Below are 16,550 nucleotides of genomic sequence, written 5' to 3'. Positions count from 1 at the left end.
GCTGTGGAACAAAATCCCGGTATATGTGAGGCAGAGCACCTCGCTGGCCTTGTTCAAGAGAAATCTTGACCAATGGATGGGAGATCGCAGATATACCCCAGGGATTACCTCAGTGTCACTGCTCGACAGAGGCACAGCAAAATAATGGGTATAGTTCCCCATACTAAAGGGGTGGCGTAAGCCACAAAACTATGGGCTAGGCTTGTAAATGCCCTCGGGCAGATAGCCTAGTATAAACCTATGAACCTATGAACATGATCACTGTTTGACCAGTGGCAAGGATGCTGGAGAGACTGGGTGGGGGAGGGTGGGATGAGTAACCACTAACAGCCTGCCCATCCTACTGAGAGGGAGACAGCTTGGCTTGCTATACCTGCCACATCTACAATAATGCAGCTGTATTGCCTCAGCATGAAGAGTCTAGTGTAGCAAGTGGTGTTCTGCTTGATGGGGTGGTTGTGCATGCCCTGAAGCATGCATGCATTTCCTAAGGCAACCACAGCAATGTTCATGAGGATGTCATGGGGTGGGAATACAAGAGCCCACAGGATATGCAAACTGGCCATCTTCACAGCACCAAACTCTTGCATCCACTGAAGAATGAATGGAACACAGGGCTCTTGCCCTGATGGAATAACGAATGTTAAGTCCTGACGGAAGAAGACTGGAAAAAAAAAAGAAAGCAAGAGCTATTTTTTATACATAAGCCCACAAACATGAAAAAATTCCCATATTTTGCACTTGCTGCATCTCTAGCTAGATGTTCGAGTTCTTATAAAAAATAAATCCCACCCCATCAAAATGGAAACAAGTTAGGAAAAAACAAAACTGTAAAACAGAATATGTGAGTAATCTGGTGCTAGACAAGTATAATATTTTATACTCTAGGGCTAAGAAATGTGTTTTGAGACTCCTACTTTGCCACATACGACAAGTTATCTTCCCTAGCCATAAAATTACAAAATATTAAACAGATCTAACACAAGACCACCACATCATCTATATTTATCCCAACAGAACAAAAATAGAAGGGTGCAATACAAAAACATATACCAAAGGTAAATACAATATTTTATCTCCATGTTTTTTGCATCATCAAAACATTTTTCCCCATTCTGGAATACATTTAAACATCTGCAGTTAGAACAGGTGTAGTCAATACTTTCTATTTACTGTGAGTACTCAGTGCAGACAAAAAAAAATGAAAAAAAGATGAATCGAGTGTTAAACACACTGCAAAAATCTTACAAAAGACTGTTTATTAAAAAAAGATGTTCTTTACACACAGGTAGTTTGACAAAGAAAACCAGAAATTTTATTTCATGTTCAGCAAATAAATAGCTTTAAAACAAAACAAGATAATGGGAAGGAAACAGTTTAGACGTTGCTCAGCATTGTAAATGCATATTAAATGAGTAGTGCTTTTTGTATATAAAAACTTTTGTGATGAAGGAAAAAAGGATATAAAAATAATTCTCCCATCATACTTAATAAAATTATTGTGAAAAAAACTGAAAACATTCGTCAATATTCAACTGTCTACAAAAATATAAAATGAGTGTAATTTTAAACCTGTACCCTTGCATTTCCCTGAAAATGCGGCAAAATATAAAATACAAAAAAAATCATACTCTATACCTGCACTTCTTCCAAATAATAAATTATCTCTTACAAAATTAATGCAAAAAATAACATATAAAAACTAATTCCTACAGCAATACGAAAGCAAGCTGAACATGAATATAAATATGTGCATGGCAGGGGTACGAGTTTGAAATGGACTAACTGAAATTCACCTTCTGAATCCATCATAAGAGCTCTTTTCTTACACATGTTAGCAGAGGGACAGGTCACTCCAGGCAGTGGACATGGAGGTATCATCTGTTCTGTAGGTACCACTGCCATTTTCCCATGAGAAGCTTTACCAAGATGTGCTAATGGGATCATCAGGACTGAGGATGCCATGTAACCTAGAGTCTTGAGATATTCCTTGGCCATGATGTGACTATGTTGTTCTACAGAGCTGAAAATGAGGAAGGAATCCAATTTTGACTGGTGGTATCCAAAAGGACCTCAGATGAAATGGATCTGGTGGGATGGAGTCAAATTTGGTCAGATTCAGAAACCGCCCCAGAGTCTGGAAGCAAGCCAAGGTGAAATGTAGGACAGCCTACACCTCCTTTAGGGTGGGGGCCTGAAAAATGCAATTGTCTAGGTCAGAGTAGACATGAATGCTGTTGCTCGACCTGCAGGATGGAATTAGTAGAGACAGGCACTTTACTGTCATCACCGCTGCACAACACAAACCAAAGGGAAAGGAGGTAAACTGTAATGTCCAATACCTAGTTTGACTCTCATGTACTGCCTGCATGACCTGGCTATGTGGAGGCACGCACATTTGAGATCCAGGGTTAACTTTAAAGGTCTAGTGAAGGAAAGAAAGGAAGTAGGGCTGAAAGTTAGCATTTTGGACTCCAGCACTCTCAGAAATTTAATTGGTCTTAACATTTATATGACTGGCATCAACAAGCTATATTTTCTTAGGACTAAAAGTAGGCTTGAGTAGAACCTTCCACCTGGTCTGGTTTTCTCTCTATATGGTCTCTTGATAAAGACACTCTTCTAACACTAGGCCAATAAGATGCTTTTGATCTCAGGTGCTAAAAGAATACCCGAGAAGCTTGGTTGTCTTATGAACTAAAGTCTGTACACCCGTCTCAGGATTCTTAGGGCTCAGACATCTTGTGTGATTTTTCCCTCCATTCTTTCATGAACAGACCCAGATGAGCCCCCCCCCCAATTTTTGGGGAAGGGTGGGAAATTTAACAGTGTATGGGCAGGAAGGTTTGGACTGGGGTGGGATGTGACAAGTACTGGAATGAAACAATTCTGTGAACTATCAGCTACTCCCTTGAAGTATCTTGACCACAAGGGTCCCGAGGTTTCCCTTTTTAGTCAGTCTAGCATTTTCTGCTGGACTGGCCTTTACTGAGGAAATGGCCAACTTTAGTGTAGTAATATCCACTGTATGTGTGGGCGGGGGGGGGGGCAGTTGTTTCATTAACTGCATAGTCTTTCCTTCTTTTCCTCCAATTCTTTAGTCATCTGCTCAGCCTGAGGTCCACAGAGCAGATCCTTATCTAAAGGGGAATTAAGAATGAGCCTTTGCATGTTCTGGTAGAGGCTGTATCTCAGTTAAGCTCATCACCAAATAAACCAGTTAACACTTTCCTTCCACTTCCCCCTCCTAAATGTTCTTCCACACATTAATGGCATGAAGTAGGGAATATGCTTTAGAGTCCCCTACAAGTTTAACATAGGTTCATAGGTAGGTACTGGGCTATCTGCCCGAAGGCATATATTAGCCCAGCCACATTGTGCTGTATTCAAAATCATAAAGTCCAATATTTCCAAGGTTTTCTTGTTCTGTGTTTCACAATTACAATTAATGCTTTGTAATCCCACATTTATTTGTCAATTTCTGAGATGCTAGTTTTATTCTTGTTGATCTCCATCTCCCAAATTCAGTCTCTGTTTCATTTCCAATGTACCCCACTTCTTCTAGTCCCCTCCTGTGCTTTTTTTTCTATCTCTCAAGCATTTTCCATTGAAACATTGGAAAAGTTTTCACTGGCACAGCCTCTCTGTGATCTTTATTACCAGTAAAACAAAAAGCAGAATCTCCTCCGGTTTCATAACCAACTTCTTGTTGGAAATTTTTTTATTTTCTCCTAAGTATGCTCTGCATCAAAAATGATTCTGTATAGCTGGGTATAGCGTCTTGCATCTCAACATTTCCTGATTAGTGTAATAAATTTACTCCTCTTCTACCTGGCGTACAGTAAGTAATCACTTTCCACAAACACACTACTCTCTCCCACTTTTAGTACTGTGTTATTCTGTCACAGATTTGTCAGAATCAACCTCTTCTGCCGGTAGGATTGCTTCTTTACTATTAAAGGTCTAAGTTTGCTTCCTCATGGCCAGGTTGGAGCATACATACAGTCTGCCCTTTCAATTAACAACTCTTGCTGTGGAACACCAGTTCAGCTGCTTATTTGTGCTTTCATAAAATTAATACAGTCTGCTCTTTCCATGCTTCTCTGGTACAGCAGAAAATCTCAGGTTTTCCACACATGCTCTGCCCTCTCTATTATTTTCTGAAACATCTCTTGTTCAGCAGTCTTGTATTCAGCCATCCTTTTCTTCATTTCGATCTCTGATTTTTTGCATTTTTATCACTTTATCTGAATATTTTTTTTAAAGCTTCGTCCATTTTTTCAACCTTTTGTTATTTGAGTTGACATACCCCTTCAGCGTTTCACTTATTTTAATCATCTCTGAGTACAGCTGACTTATTTTTTCCCCTAGATTACTGGAAGTCATGTCTTGCAACAAAGCTGGAGCTTGCACTGCTTTTTGCTGAACAGCTGCATAATTCTTCCCAGTGAGTCTTTTTCCTCACCTTCTGTGACCGATTTTATTTCAGGTTCTCTGAATTTTTTTTTGCTAGCATCTAGGCAATGCACATACTAGCCAGTTATTGAAATGCACCCAAAAATACGAGTTTATTGGCTCACTCTTGTGACTTTCTGTTTTCACACTGAGAGAGCTGAAATTAAGCTGTTACTCACTGTGCAGCCATGTTGGGAATCAGTTGGAGATCTCTTTGGTCAAATCTCTCTGAAAGCATGTAACGCGTACCAAATAATTCAGTGACCTCACTAAGAAAGTAGATGAGGCGTAGACTCACTTCCCAAATCTGTCCAATGCAGAACACTCCTTGTTCCACGGATGGACAAGTTCCTTCTTGGTGGCTGCCACCACTACCATGGAATCCATGACTGGGCCTTTGCTCCAATGGGCATGGTCTTTGGGAAGGAACTTAAACTTGTCTAGTTTCTTGGGGACAGGTTCAGCTGTGTCCAGCTCCTTCCAAGCCCATGTAGAGATGAGATCAATCATCTCATCTGCAGGCAGAACTACCCAAGATGCAGATGAGCCAAAACCAAAAGCCTAACTAATGACGGCCTCTTCTGGAGGAAGCAGCTGGAAAGTCCATCACTCTCTCTGTTTAAGCAGTTCAAGGATTTCTCTGAATGAAATGTAGTTAAGGGGGACTGGGAACATTCTCCTTCATTAAAGTCAGTAGGAGTGGTGACAGATTCTTGAGGGGAATCTAGGTACCTCCTGCTGCATGTATGCTTCTTGTGCACCTGCTCAGTGGGATACTCTGGGACAACTAAGAAGCTGAGGTGGTCTCCTCCACAGAAACCAGTGTAAGACTTTTGTTAACTGGCTGTCATGATGGAACAAGAAAAGTAGAGTCCATGGGAGATCCTTTGGAGGAGGGGGACAGATCTGAACTCAAGAAGACATTCTTCTCTGTGAATGAAAGCCCTGAATGCTGAGCTCAATACGGGTCTGGGGAGACAAGCCCTAGAAGCTGAAACCACTGAAGGAAGCTCAACCTGAGGTTCCATATGGCTAGGGTCCCAAAGCAGATGTCGGAGTGGAGCTATCTAATGCCAAAGGCCTAAGAGGGAGGAATGGCTATAAAGACCTTCCTTCCTTCCAAACCTACCACGCCGGGAGTTGATGGTGACTATTCAGTTCCCAGATTCAGCCAATGCCAACAAGTTTGAGAACTGATCAGCATGGAGGAACTAAGCCTAGGCTCTGATGCAAACTTGACCTGGGTGAAGTTGGGTCCAAGGGCCCTGATTCAAAAGGCAAGATCAGAGAAGGAGAAGTTATTAAGTGTGTGGAAGAAGCTGTTCCCTTGGCCAAGGCAGAGGCCAGAGCTGGAAGGACCCCTAACTGGATCAGTGGTGCAAAGGAATCTCATCATCATCTTGTCCATGTCTGCTTCGATTATGCTCCTGTAAGACCTGGATGACTGAAAGGATGAAGCAGCAGAAGGAAGTCTAGAATTGTGGTACCATTTTCTTTAAGGTAGGGGTACAAAGCATAGGAGAAACAGGCGCTGGTTAGAAACTCAGAGGAGTGCTGGATCTGATGAGTATCAGATCTGAGAGCAGTGTTGGCTCCAAGGGAGTTGATCATTTTGAAGTTGGATCTCAGGAAGATGAATGGTCTAAAGGCCTCTTCATTGAGAGTTTAGATTTCTCTCTCTCTTTCTTGTTTTCTTTCTCCCTGGCTTTCTCCATAGGCTTTTCAGCTGATTTTTTAAAAGGAAACAGAAGGAGCACTCTCTCCTGCATGGACTGGGAGAGACCCTTTCAATATCTTAGTTTTTGTTTTTACAACAATGGCCCACTGTCCAAATGCTTCAGATATGAAGCAAGAGGTGTCCAAATGTCAGAGTTTGGTAACGTGTAGGCACAAGCCACAAAGATTTTAAAACAAGACCGTTTGCCCACCACCCTGCAAAAATGGAAGGAGAAATTCAACACCCAAGGCAAAGAGCAAAAAAAAAAGGACTTTGGGGAGGAGCAGATAAAATAACCTCTCCTATAACAAAGTTTTTTAAATATATATATATATATATATATATATATATATATATATATATACACAAAAACATCAATCTGTATATATATATATATATATATATATATATATATATATATATATATATATATATATAAAATAGGACCGGGTCTTATATTCTTTCTCCCGGCGAAATGCGCATTAGGGCTTACTACCAGGGGATGCCTTATTTATCTGCACTGTACAACAATCTACCATTATTCAGTTATTCATGTACAAAAACTGACATTAATTAATGAACACAAATCGACATTTCTTCATGTACAAAAATCGACATTTATTCATGTACACAAATTGACATTTATTTTGTACTTTTCTGTTACTGGAGAACAGTTCTAATAATGGGTTGACAGTTGTGTGTGAATTCTACATAAACAGTGTAACAAACATTTCAAGTCCAGAATATCTGCACCTTGGCTTTCACAGTTATTCAAATACAGTCATGTCATCTTCTTCTGGGACATTGTCATAAGTGTCCAACCCCCGAATTTTGGCCTGAATTTCTTGCAACTCCATTTCCTGTAGCACCATTGGCCCCAGTCTGTCATGCCTAGCAATTGAGCTCTCCTTAACTCATTACATCTGAGTGACACCTCCAGGTGCATCTGCAGTTACCCCCTACTGCTCCTCTAGGCGTCAAATATTACTTGTTCATACTTGCATTAATAATTCCAAAACCATGCTTCATACAAGGTATCAGAATATTTAATCTTGAAGCATACATGATGGCAAACACAATTGTATTGATATTTGACCTCTGTCAATAAGTATTTATTAGAATTGTAAGGTGATAACTTCATTTTTAAAGGCAAAGGCCACACCCACTAGGGGTTAAAGGTACACACTCAAAAGAGTTGTACTGGAGGGAATGAGCACTGCTTGTCCAAGTAGTCTGCTCTTAGTGCACTGGCAACATAGCTGTCAGTGATTTTATCCCATGAATTTTTCACCCAAGTCACGACCTCTTGCAGGCTAGGCTTCACAAAGTTTCCATGCGGATTTCTCTCAATTCTACTTTCAATGTAGTCATTGTGTTCCATGCGCAAATGGTTCTTGAATGGCTTGTTTATTGCAATATCAAGAGTCTGGAGATAGGCAGTCATACCTGTGGGAATCATTACTTGATCTTTTCTCCTCCGTGCTAGGAATTTCTTTATTTCTTTAGCGAGGTGATTGCTGGCTGAATCCCAGACTAGCAGACCTCTTTTGCCACCTCTCAAAACAAGTGGCAGCATTACATCGACCTCATTTCCTTATAACTGCTTGTGTGCACCAGGCTTTTTCTATTTCAAGAATGTAAATGCCTGAAACACGTTCAGTCTCATCTTTCTTGCCCTTACTAATGAATAGAGGTGGGGTTTTCTTTCCATCTAGGCGAATTGCCAAAATACAGGTAACACGTGCACTCTCGTAACCAGTGGAGGGAATGTAGATTGACAAGGCACCCCTCTGATCAATTGTTGTTTGAGATCCTTGGCCCATAAACACTGCAGTTTCATCCATAGCAATCATGTTTGAGAGTTGGTATTTAGAAAAGTCAATGCCATCAACAAAGGACTTGAACACAAGTGCATGTTTAACAACTTCAGTATCTTCCTGCTTGAACAATGTTGTTGATCTTCTTACAGACAGTTCATATCACTGAAGGAAGCCATCCAGCCAATGTTGTGATGCTTTGAATTTTTCTGTGGATATTTCTAAATGTGGTGCTATTGCAAGGGCAAATGCTTGAATATCAGCCCTGCACACAACCAAAGCCTTTGCTCTCCTGTTAGCAATCCACTCTCAGATGATGTCTTCAAGCTCAGGAAATAATGATTGCCGACCTCATCCACACTTACACTTCTTAGCATTTCCCTCGTCGGCCTGTTGACTGAGGTTAACGTATGCTGCTCGCCATTTTCAGACCATTCGGAGATCTGACTTCTTCTCTTCACAGAAAGCAGTCAGGTTCTTTCCACGGGAGTCCTCCACAATTCCTTTCTTGTACTCGACGGAATACCTCTTTCTTTTTGCACTCATTTTGTCTGGGGGGGGGGGGGTTAATTGAAGACTTGGGCGACCGGAGTGGCAGCACAAAAAGGCGCTTGTTATGAAGAGAAGACACTACCACAGCTGCTCATTACCATGAGCTAGCGCTTCCCGCGCGTTGTCTGTACTTTGACCGATCAAAGTACACCTGCCTGGGTTTATGGGCCAAAGATCTCAACCGTCAAGTGTGAGTGATGATTAGGTTACAGTAAAAATCGGAACTGGGGCTTACTTTTGTTGTAGGGCTTATATCATGAACACCCTGGAAAAACCATACTCTGCTTAGGTTTTATTTAGAAATAAATATGTTATATATTTTACACATGAATCCTCTTTACATGATCGAATTTTCATTTACCCGAAAATTAAAAGGATGAGATGACTTCAAAGAAAACTTACTTTCATGAATGGTCAGATCACAGGAACTTTACTCCAGGAAAGGAAACACTTGGCCACCACGGTAAACTCTGCCCTTTTCCCCACTGTAATGTGATCTCGGAGTTGGTATATTTATTTAGAGGGGTGTGGGGGGGTGAAGACTCAGATCTAAAGACCCATACAATGAGGAAAAGACAAAAGGGGTCTATGTCAAAAGTTCGAATGAACAGATAGTCAAAACCCATATGGTCAAGACCATATTATTGACAATTCAGTCCATCAAGCCATTTTGGATGATATTATGTCACAGTAGGGATCAGGAAATTTGCCCCTTTCCCCAATGTAACATGATCTCAAAGTTGGTACATATAATTAGCAGGGGTGGGGGGTGCAGGGGTTCTGTTGTATGTGAGTCAGGTGTGGTTTGGGTTTAAATTTTTTTTCAATGGACTGAACTGTCAATGATATGGCCTCAACTACATGGGTTTTGACGATCTGCCAGCTTGATCTTTTGACACAGAGAGACCCACAGAAAAGACATTGTTACACTAGCCAGTGGTCACTAACAAGCACTTATGCTCCTGTCCTACCCATAATGCACTATGGCTAACATCCCTCAGATCCTATTTATAGCTTAAGAGAGAAACTATAAAAGGATTGCTGTAACTGGAGTTGAACACAAGGGACATATGATGTCCTAAAAGTCTCATTCATCCAGAAGACATTTGTGATAAACGGGGAGGGATGGGGGGTGCATAGTTGAGGAAGAGTAAAAATGGACAACACAGATGGAACATTATGGTAAGTAAAGAACTTCTTTTTCTGATGCTGTCAATTTTCATTCATTCCTTAATGGATGGAACAGAATCCCTAGCTACCTAAATTCCTGGGTGGACTCTACCCGGTCTTCCCCTAAAGACCAGATCTAGTCTGTAATGAGTGATAAATGTATGAGGATTTGACCAAATTGCAGCTGCACATATATCATCCATGGATATTTTAGACTGGAATACAGTGGAAGTAGCCATAGATCTAATTGAATGAGCCTTTAATGGTTTTGGTACGGGGAGAGTCAATTTGCTGTAGGCAAATTATATGTAATCGATCAACCATCTGGCTACAGTTACCTTTGTAACTGATTCACCCAACATGTTATGTGCAAAGGAAACAAAAAGCAAGTCTGTCTTTCTAATTTCTTTTGTTCTGTGTAGGTAGAAATGTAATTGCCTATGAACATCCAGTGAATGCAGCATACATTCTCCTTTATTTGAAAAGTTTGGGTAAAAGACTGGCAGGTTAATAGCTTGATTAATGTAGACAACACCTTAGGTAGGAAGGAAGCATTGTATGTAAGATGACCCTATCCTTATGGAAAATCAAATGTGGGGGCTTAGAAGATAATGCTTGAAGTTCTAAAATTCTTCTAGCAGATGTAATCACAACTAAAAAGACAGTTTTCCAGATCAAAAATTTTAAATCACATTTAACTGCAGGTTCAAAGAGGTGATGTGCTAAGGCTTGCAAACCAAATTTAAATCCCATGGAGGTATATGATCTTTATAATGCTTTACACAGTTTAGAGGAAGTCAGGGAGGAATTCTGAAACCCGACATGAAAGTTAGAAGATGGCTGCGAGTTGCATTTTAATAGTCAAACTAGCACCCTCATTAAATAAACTCAACAAAAATTCAAGAGCAGAATGAATGAGGGCTGAAGTAGAGTCTATCTGATTCTGTTCTGCCCAATAAACAAATCTTTTTCATTTACTTCTGCAGAGTTTTCATGTACAGGGTTTATGGGATGATAACAATATGCAACGGACAGGCAGAGAGAGCACTGGTTGCCTGGTTATTAATGGAATTGGAGAAAACATGCAGTCAGTTTGAGATCTGAGATACCCGAGTGAACCATGCCTGTCGGGTGAGACAGAAGGTCTGGAGTTGGATCCAGAATCCAAGGTGGGTACAGAAGATGAAGCCAAAGAAAGGGGAACCAAATCTGTTGAGGCTAGTAAAGTGCGCAATGAGGATAACTTTACTCTTCAACCTGGCTGCTTTCTGAAGGAATTTTGCAATGAAAGGAGTCAGAGGATAAGCGTACAGAAGATTGGGGGAAATCATGGAGTAGAACATCCCTCGATGACTTTCCTGGTGGGGGGGAATAGGGCAAAGAAGATGTTGCACTTGTTGTTTAGGGGAGATGCAAAAAGACTACAGTAAGGCTGGCTCCACAGATGGAAAATCAGGTCTATTATTTTGTTGTCGAGAGTCCACTCATAAGATAGTAAGACGGACCTGCTCAGTTTGTCTGCAATCATGTTGGACTTCCCCGGAATATGCAATGCAAGTAGAAAGCAGAAGGAAGAAACCACCCATTGCCACACCCTCAGGCCTTCTCAACATGGGGTAAAATCTGGTTCCCCTTTGTTTGTTGAGGTACCAAATTACTGCTATGTTGTCTTTTGGATCGCAATTGTTCTGAGAGGGGAAGAGTTTTGGAATGCTTGCAATACCAAAAGCACCGCTTTCATTTCCAGAACATTGATATGCAAAGTTGGCCTCATCAGGGGACCAAGTGCCTTGGACTGTCTTCCCCAAAGAATGTCTCTCCCATCCAATCTGAGAACCTTCAGTGGTTACTATGGCCTTGGACTGAGGGAGAATGAAAGGAAGACCTTGCAACAGTTGTGACTGCATCCACCAAGAAAGATACCTTTTGCATACCTTAGTTATTCTCATCTTTGCCGACATGGGCAAAGGAAACAAATTCACTGGAACCACACTAACTAAAACAAAGTCCAAGAATCCAAAGATAAATTTCAAAATGTATTACACAACCCTAGCAGTTTCACTTAAAAAGCTTCATCAGGCAATAACAGAAACAGAACTAAATCAGTTTAAATAATCCAAGATCAAAGTCACATGATAAGATCACATGATAAAATCAGACCTGATGCTGTAACTGTTTTAACCAATGTTTTAAAGAGATAGCTTCATTTAGGCCTGGTGAAATATGTGATCTGAGCCTCAAAATCCATTTAAATTTTTCCAACTCAGTATGTTGCACTAAGTCCCCCCCATGTATAGATTCATTTAATTTTGACAAAATCAAAAACTTAAAATAGTGTGTTGAATCATGATCATGAACATGTTTACAGATTGCATTAGTACATAATTTCCTATTGATATCTTAGAGATGGCTACTTATATGATCCTCAAGTCTCCTATTAGTTTTCCCAACAGAATATGCATTGCAAGACTGACATGTGGCTAAATATACAACATTCTTTGTATCACAATTCCCAAATGTGTGTGAACAGAAAGTCACAGGATGAATGAAAGTCTTTTCAGTATTAATATTAACACAATGAGCATATTTATTACATGTAGAGGTCACTGCTTTGTTAGTCACAAATAAGAACTTATTTCTAGGCTGTTCCTTATAACATAATTGTGTTCTGAGATTATTACATCTTTTATAGCCAAAAAGTGGTCTGTCACCTATAAACTTCCTTATCTCACGGTTAGAAGGCATAACTGGGCAGTACGTACTCATAAAGTTTTTGAATGCATTAGTATTTTGGTTAAACGTGTGAAAGAGAGGTGAAGAAGAGAGTACAGGCAGGATGGAGTGGGTGGAGATGAGTGTCAGGAGTGATTTGTGACAGACGAGTACTAGTAAGAGTGAAAGGGAAGGTCTACAAGAGGGTAGTGAGACCAGCTATGTTATATGGGTTGGAAACAGTGGCAATGACAAAAAGGCAGGAGTCAGAACTGGACATGGCTGAGTTAAAAATGTTAAGATTTGCACTGAGTGTGAACAGGATTAGGAATAAGTATATTAGAGGGCCAGCCTAGGTTGGAAGGTTTGGAGACAAAGCCAGAGAGGCAAAATTACATTGGTTTGGACGTGCTGAGGAGGGATGCAGAGTATATTGGGAAAAAGATGCTAAGGATGAAGCTGCCAGGTAACAGGAAAAGAGGAAGGCCTAAGATAAGGTTTATGGATGTGGTGAGAGAGGATATGCAGGTGGTTGGTGTGATAGAGCAAGATGCAGAGGACAGGAAGAAATGGAAACAGATGATCTGCTGTGGTGACCCCTAATGGGAGTATTTTGATTAAAAGTAAGCATGCACCTTTTACAACTTTGTTTTTCGTTCATTTGTTTAATATTGCTTTCTGTAATGTAATTAGAAAAAATCAGCTTAGTATCAGGTCTGCCTTTGGATAATTACTTTTTTTGTGTTAGTGACTTAATTTATATTATAACCCCTGTGGTGAAAGTCACTGGCAGTATTCTCAATCGGACATAACATTATTCCATCATCGGTTAAGTAATCTAACAACGTGTTTCATTTGATTATGTATAACATTATTAAACATAAAAAGAGGACACATGCTTGTACGATGCACATATGTATTCCTTTTCACAGACTTTCTCAATAGAGTAGTTTGTACAGGGCTTAAACCTGTCTTAGTTAACATAATATCTAAAGTCTATAGTATTTAAAGATATTTCTTTTTTAAAACTTAAAAATTCAGTATAAGTGTTCATATTATTAAAGAACATTAAAATAGTCTAATGTGCCTGTCCAAATAAGAAATAGGTCATCTACGAATCTATGATAAAAACTAATGCCTTTAAAATATGAATTATTGGAACTCGACAAAATGTATTCTGTTTCCCATTTAAAAATCACAATGTCCGCATACGTATTAGCCACAAGTGTGCCCATGGCAACACCTGTGGTCTGACAGCACAATTGTGTTTGGAAGAGGAATACATTATTTTCTAAAATAATGTCCAATAGGTGACAGAAATCTTGAATCTTGGCTTCAGTCATTGATGAATATTTATTCAAAAACATCTCACACTATCAATACCAATATTATTAGGAATGCATGTGAATAGGGGATCTAGGTCTATCGTAATAAAAAAATAATTACCAATACCTCTACCTGTAGTCCATGCATATAATTCTTTAAGAAAATCTGCAGAATCCTTAATACTAGTGTGAGTTGTTTGTAAACATTTCTTTAATTCTAAATCAAGATACTTAGAAATGGGTTTAGTAACCTATCCCCTTGCCGACACTATCCGTCTCAGTGGTGGACAACTCAATGATTTATGCAGTTTCAGAATATCATACATAATGGGTGTAATTGGTGATGTTGCCGTAAGACAGTTAAATAGCTCCAAATCTAATGAACTTACATTTAAGATCTCCAGCAAAACATTATTGACTCTTAATTATATTATTACCCTCAAGTATAGTAATCTTTTATAGTCTATGCTGTTCCAACTTTTTATTCATAGTAAACAAATAGTAGTCAGAGTCAAGCACTACCACATCACTGTCTTTGTCAGCATTCTTAATAACAATATGCTCATTTTGTAGTAAAGATTATATAACATCATATTCATTTGCATGTAAGTTATGAAATTACCATTTTAGCCCATTTTGATACAGCAAATAAATATGTTCAACAGCCTTCTCAATTGCTTGCATAGCCAGATTGCTGCTAGGTATACATGTACTTTTCCTTCTTAGAGTAGAGGCATTAGTTTCATTACTGGCTTCATAAGTAAGACTTAAATTTAAAGACCTGATAAAATATTCTACTTCAGTCAATACCTGCGACATGTCAACAGTACAAGCTGGTACAAACAAAAGTTCCTTGTTAAGGACCGATAGTTCATATTCATACTTAGGTTAAAAACGAAATCATGTTTTAAAGTTCTTATAGCTTTTTCACATACTGCCATTTGTATAAGTTCTTCCCTCACTGCTGCTCGTTGTGAAAACTCTTTTTCCATTTCTGCTACATCGTAAATGGTAATGGTGAGCTCTGCAGATGAGGATAATCCAATGGATCAAGTGCAGAAACGATATTTGGATCAACAAGTGTAACCAATTGTTATACAGTGTAATCTGACCCAGTCCTCTCAATATCAACTTCTGTTAGTGCTGGGAAGGCGGCTCCATTTTCAGAGTATCAGCTTCCGCATGTGTATTGCTCTGAGGTGTCAAGGAAGGCTCTTTCCAAATGGACCATGCAAAACTGCATCCGGTTTTAAAATCTTTAAAGTCTCTGGCCAGTTTTCTTTTTTTTTGGTGTCTATTAATTTATTTTCAAATATTTTAATATGAGCTATTGCTTCATACAATAAACGTGTGTGCTGATTCTTCAGCGCTATTAACTAGTTCAAGTAATCCTGCTCAATAGCTGTACGAAGTCATGTCTCAAGTGGGTGAAAAAATTATTCATCAGCTGCATGTCGAATTTAATATCTGCCAGCGCCTTAACAAATCCGGATATTTTGATCCATAAGTGGATATTTTTAGCAGTTGCAAGCCCTTTGGTACAATTTTATGTTTATTAAATAAACATCAAAGCTTAAGTGCTGCCATTGTAACTTCTTTAAAATTTGCAGTTAATGTTCAACATTATTCACTTTCATTTTGAATTGCATAACTCTATCCTTATTAAACTTATTTGGATCATATGTCTCATCATCAAAGTACAATAAGGGGTTCTCAGGTATGTTGAGTTCAGAAGCATCAATTAATCTCCAAAAAGGCATTCTGTTTGTGGATGGAAGTGTACTGAAGCTAGTCATGTCCACCATTTAACAGCAAAAGTCAGAAACAATAAAAAACAAGTAATATGGGAATTCATGATCATGAATCAACACACTATTTTCAGTTTTTGATGTTATCCAAATTATATAATCTACACTTGGGGGGACTCAGTACAACACACTGACTTGGAAAAATTTAAATGGATTTTGAGGCTAAAAGCACATATTTCACCAGGCCTAAATGAAACTATCTCTTTAAAATCTTGGTTAAAACAGTTACACAATCGGGTCTGATTTTCTCCTGTGGTTTTATCACGTGATCTTATCATATGACTTTGATCTTGGATTATTTAAACTGATTTAGTTGTTTCTGTTATTTCCTGATTAAGCTTTTTAAGTGAAAAGTACAGTTTTGTACCTACCATAAATGTAGATGTTCGAGTGTATACCCTGCTGCAGTCATCACACTTGGGTTATCCTTTCGTCAGGCGGCCCCGCAGTCGGCCTGAATTCCAAAGTCTTGGTCCGGCGTCAGTTGCTGTCGCTTCTTCCCTGACATCAGTGCGCCAGAGGTATATAAGAGGCATCCAACGCCATTTTCTTCAGTTTTTCTTGCCCCAGATGTCAGGTGCCCCCCCCCCCCAAAAGGTGATCAGTAGATAGTACCAATAATAAATGTTTAGCGCAAACAAAACATCCCTGCAGCTATAAGCAAATACACCACAAAGGTTGTATCAGAATGTAAGGTATTGAAAAAAGGTTTTAGTTAGGTCAGAGGGGATGGAGGGAGGGTAACCTGGACTGCAGCAGGGTATACACTCTAACAGCTACATTTATGGTAGGTACAAAACTGTACTATGTTCATCATGTTACCCTGCTGCAGTCATCACACTTGGGTAGAATCCCAAAGCTAAGGATGGGAGGTGGAGTCAAACAGGGTTAGAGGAGGCTAGAAGGCCCTGCAAAACTGCAGTGGCGAAGCCAGCTCTAGTCTTAGAGTACAGTGGTAAGTGATGGTTGCTTGGTGAAGGTGTGTACTGAACTC

The 16,550-nt window shown here is 39.5% G+C and overlaps 1 protein-coding gene across 1 annotated transcript in view; it reads right to left on the bottom strand.

Annotated features, from left to right (window-relative positions):
• Positions 1-16,550, bottom strand: part of DNTTIP1 (deoxynucleotidyltransferase terminal interacting protein 1) — a 1,330,332-nt gene that overhangs the window by 421,425 nt on the left and 892,357 nt on the right. The gene's annotated exons all lie outside the window — the stretch shown is intronic.

Source organism: Protopterus annectens, chromosome 12.part0, assembly GCF_019279795.1.
Source record: "Protopterus annectens isolate FY-2018-M chromosome 12.part0, PAN1.0, whole genome shotgun sequence".
Classification (NCBI taxonomy): domain Eukaryota; kingdom Metazoa; phylum Chordata; order Ceratodontiformes; family Protopteridae; genus Protopterus; species Protopterus annectens.
Note: the sequence above shows the minus strand (reverse complement) of the source record. Positions and strands in the feature narration are given on the sequence as shown.